Below are 10,704 nucleotides of genomic sequence, written 5' to 3'. Positions count from 1 at the left end.
AGCACTGGTACGGGACCCTCTCGGGGCTGGCGGTAGCTCCGCCATGGCAGTTGCCGCTCCGCCCGGACCTGCTCTCTCAGGACAAGGGCCACCTCCTCCATCCCAACCTAGCAACGCTTCACCTCACGGCATGGCTGCTCAGTGGCAAGGTGGCGAGGAAAGGACATGCTCGGAACAGGTTCAGCGTGTCCTCTTCAAAAGTAGATGGCCCTTCACTCGCTGCTCCTAAGTGGCAAAGTGGTCTCAGTTTTGGAGGTGGGCGGCAGGCCAGGGTGTTTCCCTGAGGGCTGCCCCAATACAGCTTATCCTTGATTACCTCCTCCACCTGGGGGCCCAGGGAATATCAATGGGACGGCCATAACACTTGGCGGCCATATCGGCCTTTCATCCCCCCGTGCAAGAGCACACTGTGTTTTCCCATGCTATGACCAGCCAGTTCCTTAAGGGTTTGGACCGTCTCTACCCATATTCCAAGCCCCTGGTTCCACAGTGGGACCTAAACCTGGTGCTGGCTTGTCTCACGGGAGCCCCGTTTGAACGACTGGCCATGTGTTCCTGGTCTCACCTCTCATGGAAGGTGGCCTTCCTGGTAGCTATCACGTCGGCCGGGTGCAACTCGGAGCTCAGGACCCTAACCTCCGAACCGCCATATACGGTTTTTCATAAGGACAAGGTCCAGCTCCGCCCATACCCTGCGTTTCTCCCGAAGGTGGTCTCTGCCTGCCACATGGGTCAGAACATTTTTCTGCCAGTCCTCTGCCCCAAGCCTCATGTGACTAATGAGGAACGCCATCTCCACACACTCGACGTGAGGCAAGTTCTGGCTTTCTACCTTGAGCGGACCAAGCCATTCGGAAAGTCTTCACAACTGTTCGTTGCCTCGGCTGAGCGTGCAAAGGGTCAGCTGATTTCCACTCAGCGGTTTTCTAAATGGATCACTTTGTGCATCCATTCCTGTTAGGAGCTGGTGGGGGTTCCCCCGCCGCCCATTGTGAGGGCACACTCAACGCGAGCGCAGGCCTCGTCAGCTGCCTTCATGGCCCACGTCCCCATCCAAGACGTTTGTAGGGCTGCCACGTGGGCTTTGGTTCACACGTTCACCTCGCACTATGCGATCGTCTCCCAGGCCAGGGATGATGCTGCGTTCGGCAGGGTGGTACTCTGTCCCGAGAACTTGTGAACTCCTACCCACCTCCAACAGATATAGTTTGGAATCACCTATTGTTGAATACACATGAGCAATCACTCGAAGAAGAAAAGCCAGTTACCTTTTCCATAACTGTTGTTTTTCGAGATGTGTTGCTCATGTCTATTCCACATCCCACCCTCCTTCCCCTCTGTTGGAGCTGTCTGGCAAGAAGGAACTGAGCATGGGGGGAGCGCAGCCCCCCTTATACCACGCCAGGCAGACGCCGCTCCAGAGGTCGTGGGGGGGCACTCCTCCCTACGGGTACTGCTAGGGGAAAAACTTCCAGCACTGGTGCACGTGGTGAGCATGCACACCTATTGTGGAATACATTTGAGCAACACATCTCGAAGAACACCAGTTACGGAAAAGGTAACTGTCTTTTCCTGATCTACCTTCTCTAAACTAATTTGTTATTATGCATATGGATATCATGTCCCCTCTTATTTATCCCCTCTCAAATCCCAATCTTTTCAGTCTCTCTTTACAGGATAAGTGGTAAGCAAAACTACCTTTCTTTCTCTAAAAAAAAATATTTGAAGTGAGCTGTAGCTCACGAAAGCTTATGCTCAAATAAATTGGTTAGTCTCTAAGGTGCCACAAGTACTCCTGTTCTTTTTGCGAATACAGACTAACACGGCTGTTACTCTGAAACTTGTCCAGCTTCTGTAATTCTTAGGGCTGCTCAGTGCTGGAGTACCCCTCAGGTACCAGTAGCATGCCAGCTGTACTGCTACTTGCAGACAAGCACTGTAGGTACTTCAGCAGCTAGCCCTGGAGGCACGAGACCTGGTGGGTCCCCTTCTTCTTCCTATGGCTGATGTAAATGGAGAGCAATAACTAATTTTACATTCAGGTGGTTAAGCGAGATAATTGCGTCTGGAGTAGCAGTGTATTGCTGTGATGCCTCTTTCATATTTGTGAATCGGGCATTGAGTTGTTCCAGGTCTGTTCTGGGTGACCGATCGCACACTGGAGAGTCTTTAATTCTCCATTTGTGTAGCAAGTATCCACATCTGCCATGGTTTGTGCAGATGCGCTTTAGGGTTGCCGATGAGCTTCATGGGAGATCAAAACCAGGGATCTTCTGCGTCGGGTCTTTTACAAGGTGTTTATTTGAGTTCAGTCACAAATTTAATTAACGCATTATTTTTTTAATGAGCATCATCAGCATGGAAGCATGTCCTCTGGGATGGTGGCCGAAGCATGAAGGGACATATGAATGTTTAGCATATCTGGCACGTAAATACCTTGAAACGCCGGCTATAAAAGTGCCATGCGAACACCTGTTCTCACTTTCAGGTGACATTGTAAATAAGAACCGGGCAGCAGTATCTCCTGTATATTTAAATAAACTTGTTTGTCTTAGCAATTGGCTGAACAAGAAGTAGGACTGAATGGATTTGTTATACATTGTTTTGTTTTTGAGTGCAGTTACGTGACAAGACAAAATCTATATCTGTAAGTTACACTTTCACGATAAAGAAATTGCACTACAGTTCTTGTATGAGGTGAATTGAAAAATAATATTTTTGTTTATCATTTTTACACTGCAAGTATTTGTAATAAAAAATGAAGTGAGCACTGTACACTTTTGTATTCTGCGTTGTAATATAAATCAATATAGTTGAAAATGTAGAAAAACATCCAAAAATATTTAATAAATTTCAATTGGTATTCTGTTGTTTAACAGTGTGATTAATCGCAATTAATTTTTTTAATCACAGTTAATTTCTTTTAGTTAATCGCTTAAGTTAAACTGTGATTAATTGACAGCCCTAGAAATAGGATAGTATTATCTCTCAAGATGATTGTGAGGTTAAATTAACTCCTGTTCCAAAGATTATGAATTATTTTGAAGGCCTCTGCAGTGACAGCAGGGTGGGGCTGAGGAAGAGTCAAAGTAGAAGTTTTACAGTGAGGCAGACATAAAGACAAAGGAAGGTTAGCGATAATGCCACTTTCCTTATTCTAATACAGTTCCTTGTTCGGTGTCAGAAGCAAGGGATTCTTTCTGTGTTTTCTTTTTAGCAAAGTCACATGACATGGGATACCTTCCTTATTATCAGGAAATCTTCCATTAGGTTGGTTGAAAACATATGTATTAGCTAGACGTGATAATAGCATAGTCAACCTGCATTAATTTATGAAAACTTCAAGCGTGAATTCACTTTCAACTAGAATCCACCAGTTGGCACAAGGAAATTAATCACAATATAATTTAGCAAATTTCTTTTCAGAACAAACTGAGAGATTTAATTATACCTTTTCCAACTTCCAGACTTCACAATTGCATTACCAGATTTTATAGTCTGGACAAATGACTTCAGCATGCAGACCACACCGCAACTCTGTCTAATCTTGTGCACTCTGACTGTAATGCAGCTGAAAGCATAACACTCCATGTTTCCTTATTAACTCTCCTATCAGCATCATATACACACCGAAGGATGTGATGGCGGAAGTGAGGTGACAAGAGAACCCTGTATGAGAAATATTTGGGCTTAGTTTACAAACTGGCCCCAGAGCTCAAGACCCCATGCTGCTGTCTATTAAATAATAGATGGACAAAGGTGTAAAGGAGTTCCTAAATTCTCAGTCTTGTATCAGTCACTTCATTTATTCTATTGACTTTCCTTTTAGCTTATGTATTTATTTTTTAAAATTAATACAAAATTATATCTAAAGTACTCCTTTGGATTGAGTATAGACCTGTCATCACAGATTGTAACAGTTGATTCACAAAATAATAACAAACCACAGATACACAATGTTGGGAAATCTGTTAACATTCCTGTTAGGAACTTGAAAAAGTTATCTGTTCCTAAAACCCCTCTCCATACCCTCCCCCACACATGTGCGTGCACACACACCTTTCTCTTGCACAAAATTTATCAAATGCAAATCAAAGGGATCATACAAGTGTCATCCAAGCAAGTGGTGGATTGCATTTGAACAAAATCTCATGAATCTTTTCAGCAATATGCTCCCAACTCTAATAGAGAGTGTGGTTGCCAGGTGCACAAGAAGTGGAACAGTGTTCTCAGCACAAGAGACAGCATGGAAGAAGGCACAACATGGGTGTGGGTAAAAGATACAAAGGGAGTGATTTTCTAAAGCCTGTAGCAGAGCAGAGGGAGAAAGTGCTTGGTGTAGGAAGAAATGAGAACTGTGAAATATGCAGAGAAAAGTTGTTCGCTGACTTCGAGGTGATGATTAGAAGCACAAACTCCATGTAGAGGTTAAGTGGAAGCCACTTAATGAACTGAAATAGGAGAGAGACATGTCTAAGTAGCTACTAAGGTTAGACGTTTTTAAATCAGCAGGTCCAGATAACTTGCAACCAGGAGTTTTAAAAGAACTGGCTGATGTTCTCGCTGGACCATTTATGTTGATCTTCAGTAAGTCTTGGAGCACTGGGGAAGTTCCAGAAGACTGGACAAAAGCTAATGTGCCAATTTTTAAAAAGAGTAAATGGGATGACCTGTGTAATTATAGACCTCTCTATCTGATGTCCATCCCAGGCAAGATAACGATATGTGACTTCATTAATAAAGAATTAACAGAGGCTAATGTAATTAATGCAAATCAATATGGTCTTATGGAAAATAGATCCTGTCAAATTGATTTGTAATCTCTTCAAAAAATAAGTTTGATTGATAAAGGTAATAGTGTACCAAGTCTAAGGCTTTTGACTTGGTACCACACAACATTTTGGTTAAAAAAACTAGAACACTGTACAATTAACATGACATATTAAATGGATTAAAAACTGTCTAATGGATAGGCATCAAAATGGAACTGTAAATGGGGAATCATCATCAAGTGGGTGTGTTTCCATAGGGGTCCTGCAGGCATTGGTTCTTGGCCCTGTACTAGTTCACATTTTTATTAATGACCTGGAAGAAAACATAAAAAATAATCACTGATAAAATTTGCAGATGACAACAAAAATTGTGGGAGTGGTAAATAATGAAGAAGACAGGTAATTCATTCAGAGTGATCTGGATCTCTTGGTAAACTGGGTGCAAGAAAACGATACACATTTAATACAAGTAAATGTATAAATCTAGGAACAAAGAATGGAGGCCATACTTACACAATAGGGGACTCTAACCTTGGAAGCGGTGGCTGTCAAAAAGATTTGGGAGTTGCACCGGATAATGATCTGAACATGAACTCCCAGTGCGAGGCTGTGGCCAAAAGGGCTAATGTGATCCTGGGATACATAAACAGGAGAATCTCAAATAGGAACAGAGAGGTTATTTTACCTCTGTATTTGGCATTGGTGTGACCACTGCTGGAATACTGTGTCCAGTTCTGGTGCCCCCAATTCAAAAAGAATGTTCATAATATATAGAGAAGAGCCATGAGAATAACTAAAAGATTAGAAAACCTGGCTTATATTGATAAACTTAAGGAAATCAATTTATTTAGCTTAACAAGGAGAACGTTGAGTGACTTGATTACAGTCTATAAGTACCTATGCGGGGAATAAATATTTAATAATATTTGTGTGATCTTCAATATAGCACACAAAGGTATAACATGATCCAGTGACTGAGAGTTGAAGTTGGATAAATTCAGACAGGAAATAAGGTGTAAATTTTTAACAGTGTGAGTAATTAACCATTGGAACAACTTACCAAGCATCATGATGGATTCTCTATCATTGGCAGTTTTTAAATCAAGGTTAGATGTTTTTCTACGAGTTGTTTTCAAGAAATTCTCTGGTCTGTTATACGGGAGGTCAGACTTGAGGATTATAATGGTCCCCTCTGCCCTTAGAATCTATGAATCTATGTAGTGCAAGAGGAGGTGGTTCTTCTACCTACAGGAATTGCTCACGTTTTCATGTTACCACTAACCTCAGCTCAGAGTAAATCACTTTCTTCTGTGCCTTTGTCATTGTACTTGTCTTGCCAGAGTATGGCAGCAGTGATAGCATTGCTAAAGAAAGAGAATGCATACGTGTAAAAGAAACAACCACTTAGGCCTTTTTCACAATTTTCATTGGAAAGGAAACAATCTGGTCTCATTTCCCTCTTCTCATGGTTTCAGAGTAGCAGCCGTGTTAGTCTGTATCCGCAAAAAGAAAAGGAGTACTTGTGGCACCTTAGAGACTAACGAATTTATTTGAACTTATGCTCAAATAAATTTGTTAGTCTCTAAGGTGCCACAAGTACTCCTTTTTTCTTCTCATGGGTTACTTCTACCAAAATTTAGAGCTTTTTACAAAGAGACCATATTTTAACTGTTACTCCAGCCATTGTAGCATGATTAAACAGAGAATGTAGGGGGCTTACTCTTCATGGAGAAACAGAAAATAATATCTCCTAATTCATAATAAACTGGAATGAAAGTCTTTCCCAAGCTGTATGGGAGTATTGGAGGGTTTTATTCCACATCATTTTGCCATTCCCTAATGACACCATTGAATAACATCATTATGCTCATTGTCTTCTAATTGTTGGAACTAATTTGTTCAGATTTATGCGCTCTGTTCAATTAATCTAATGCAATTTAATCTCATAACACTACAAGCTTTATCAGTAGTCACAAAAGAACCCCAAAAGACAAAAAGGCTTGTTGAGTTTAGCTGTTGAGGCTAGATGTCTGTGCTTGATGAAAAATGAAGTAATTGTTTGGGGGGGGAAAAGCCTCTAAAAAATTGCTATTTCTTTCTGAATTCTTTGTCCTTCATTGGACATGTTGTCCGGTCATAATTTGCCCTTTATTTTTACATCTATCACAATGCTTTTTTGTGCCTTTGGTAAAGCTGAAGATTTTAAAATTTCCTCAAAGCCTGCTCTCTAAAATCTTGTACAGTTAAAAATACAAAATTGATCTAATGTTTTCCTGAGCTGAATTGTGGGCTCTTACCCAGTGCAAAAATGCATGCAAATAGTAAGATGCCTGTTTATCATGAAGTTACATACAAATAAGCCTCATGTGTACATATTCTTTGCAATTTTTGCATTATATTCAGTACATTACAGAGGAATAAACCCCCAAAGTTTCTATCTGCATAAATATTTACAATCATTCTTCTTTTTTCATGAATAAGGAACCTTTAACTGGATGACTTACATTTTTATCAGATACCTTTCATTGATTTCAGGAATCTTTGAGTTACCTAACTGTACAAATAGTCAGAAAATTTTGAAATAATTAAATATTTTATTAAACTTCTTGTCAAAACAGTCATTTCTGGACTAAGGCTGCTTTTGAAAAACTCATTCCATTTTTTGAAAATTGTAAATGGCTGAAAATATGAATTAGAAACAAAATGTCATCTCAGCCTGACTCATGGCACTGCTAACTCTTTAATGTCATGTGACACTGTGTGGAATATGTGGGACGCTTTATGATACTGTTGACACCAATATTATAAAATTGCAAGGAATTTGACCAGATATTCCACGTGAGGTATCTGCAAAAATGGTACAATTGGCCAAGTATGATAATCTTGTTTATATGTTTGTGTCACCTTTCAGAGTAACAGCCGTGTTAGTCTGTATTTGCAAAAAGAAAAGGAGTACTTGTGGTACCTTAGAGACTAACCAATTTATTTGAGCATAAGCTTTCGTGAGCTACAGCTTATGCTCAAATAAATTGGTTAGTCTCTAATGTGTCACCTTTGTGTCATGAGTTATAGGTACGTAGGTTATATCTGTATTTCCAAACTTGTGCTGACAGATTGGCATCAGCACTGCCAAGCCTGCATGATGGCCCACTAAGGGACATCACAGACCCTGGGAGACCGGCCAATCCTCGCTTAAGACAGCCCCCCAACCTAAAGCAAATACTCACCAGCAACTACACACCACACAACAAAAACACCAGCCCAGGAACCAAACCCTGCAACAAACCCCGGTGCCAACTCTGTCCACATAGCTATTCAGGGAACACCATCATAGGACCTAACCACATCAGCCACACCATCGGGCTCGTTCATCTGCACATCTACCAATGTGATATATGTCCTCATGTGCCAGCAATGCCCCTCTGCCACATACATTGGCCAAACCAGACAGTCTCTATACAAAAGAATAAATGGACACAAATCTGACATCAGGAATTATAATATTCAAAAACCACAAAGAGAACACTTCAATCTCCCTGGTCACTCAATAGCAGACCTAAAAGTGGCAAATCTCCGACAAAAAAACCTTCAAAAACAGACTCCAACGTGAAACTGCAGAACTGGAATTAATTTGCAAACTGGACACCATCACATTAGGCCTGAATAAAGACTGGGCGTGGTTGGGTCATTACAAAACCTAAACCTAATTTCCCCCTGTGACGGTGCACCCCATAAGGCTTTATGGAAATATGCTTATGAATGTATATATGACATAACTGGAGTATGTTTTATGCTACATATGCCATGTAACATATCTATGTAAAGGTTATGATCTACTGAATATATTCATCTTATTTGTATGCATGTGTCATTGTTGTATTCGAAGTTATGAATATTGGCTGTATACTTGTTTGATTTTAAATAACCTTAGTAAGGCATTTGGTCAGCTTCTTTAGAAAGGAATTTGCAAGTTAAGTGCCCAATCAAGAAGCACTTAATGGACAATGCATCTTGGAAGGCTCCAATCCACATAAGAAGTCTACATGAGGACATTCAAGGTAGCATGTGAACCATGACTGCTACCTGTAAGTTCTGAGTCATATGGACATGTGACTTGCCCATGTGTTTGTTACAGGAGTGGGTGGGTGAGATTCTGTGGCCTGCATTGTGCAGGAGGTCAGACTAGATGATCATAATGGTCCCTTCTGTCCGTAAAGTCTATGATGTGACTCCAAAACTCCATCTTGTAGCTGGAATTCTACACAGGGGGAGGGAGGGGTATCCACCCACAAGAGCAAGTCTATTTAAACCCTTGGGAGACCACTCCATTTTGTCTTCAGCTGGCTCAAGAGTTAGCCTCTCCACCCCAAAGGATACCTGAAAGAAACTGGAACAAAGGACAGTAATCACAGGGGGTGTGAGTGATTGCTGGACCCAGACTAGAAGGAGACTAGTCTGTAAAAGGAAACTTACTGGAACACCTCTGAGGGTCAGGTTTTACTGTATTAGGCATAGACTTGTGAGTTTTATTTTATTTTGTTTGGTAATTCTCCTTGATTGGGCACTTAACTTGCAAATTCCTTTCTAAAGAAGCTGACCAAATGCCTAAAACATATTCCAGTTATGTCATAGATACATTCATAAGAATATTTCCATAAAGCCTTACGGGGGTGCACCCTCACACCCCCATACTAATTTCCCCCTACTGTTACTCACACCTTCTTCTCAACTGTTTGAAACGGGCACTCTCATTACCACTAAAAAGTTATTTTTCCTCCCTTGGTATCCTACTGTTAATTGAATTGTGTCTTTTGACTGACCTCACACTTGGTAAGGTAACTCCCACCTTTTCATTGATTTATACCTGCTCCTGTATTTTCCACTCCATGCATCTGATGAAGTGGGTTCTAGCCCACGAAAGCTTATGACCAAATAAATTTGTCTGCACTACGAAATTAGGTCTATTTTATAGAAGTCAACTTTTCAGAAACGATTTTATATAGTTGATTGTGTCCCCACTAAGTGCATTAAGTCGGCAGAGTGCATCCACAGTACCATGGCTAGCGTTGACTTTTGGAGTGGTGCACTGTGGGTAGCTATCCCACAGTTCCCGTAGTCTGCGCTGCTCATTGGAATTCTGGGTTGAGCTCCCAATGCCTGATGGGTCAGAAACATTGTCGCGGGTGGTTTTGGGTACGTCGTCAGTCGCCCCTTCCTCCGTGAAAGCAACGGCAGACAATCTTTTTGTGGCTTTTTTCCTGGGTTAACCATGCAGACGCCATAGCACTGCTAGCCATCCTCATCAGTGGTGTTTTGCTTGCTCCACCGCTTCTGCAGCAACTCTTCTATCCTGCAAGCTGGAGGCTTCTGCCTCAGGCTGCCTTCCCAGCTGGCAGCACTGCGCAGTCGCACCTACCCCAGCCTACCCCTTGCTCCCATGGCTCATGAAGCCTGGACAGTAGTAAGGAGCAGTTCAGCTATAGACTGAGCAAGTGCAGAATGGTGGTAGAATGTGCCTTTGGACATTTAAAAGCTCCCTGGCACTGTTGGTCAGACCTCAGCACAACCAACATTCCCATTGTTATTGCTGCTTGCTGTGTGCTCCATAATATCTGTGATAGTAAGGGGGAGACGTTTATGGCGGGGTGGGAGGTTGAGGCAAATCGCCTGGCATCCGATTTTAAGCAGCCAGACACCAGGGCAATTAGAATAGCACAGCAAGGCGCGCTGCGCATCACAGAGACTTTGAACACCAGTTTCATGGCTGGCCAGGCTACGGAGTGACAGTTGTGTGTGTTTCTCTTTGATGCAAACCCACCCGCTTTGTTGATTTTAATTCCCTGTAAGCCAACCACCCTTCCCCCTTCGAAATAAAGTAACTATAGTTTTGAAACCATGCATTCTTTCTTTATTCATTTTAAAAAATTGAGAT

This window comes from Caretta caretta, chromosome 21, assembly GCF_965140235.1.
Source record: "Caretta caretta isolate rCarCar2 chromosome 21, rCarCar1.hap1, whole genome shotgun sequence".
NCBI lineage: Eukaryota > Metazoa > Chordata > Testudines > Cheloniidae > Caretta > Caretta caretta.
This window is presented reverse-complemented; position numbering follows the sequence as displayed.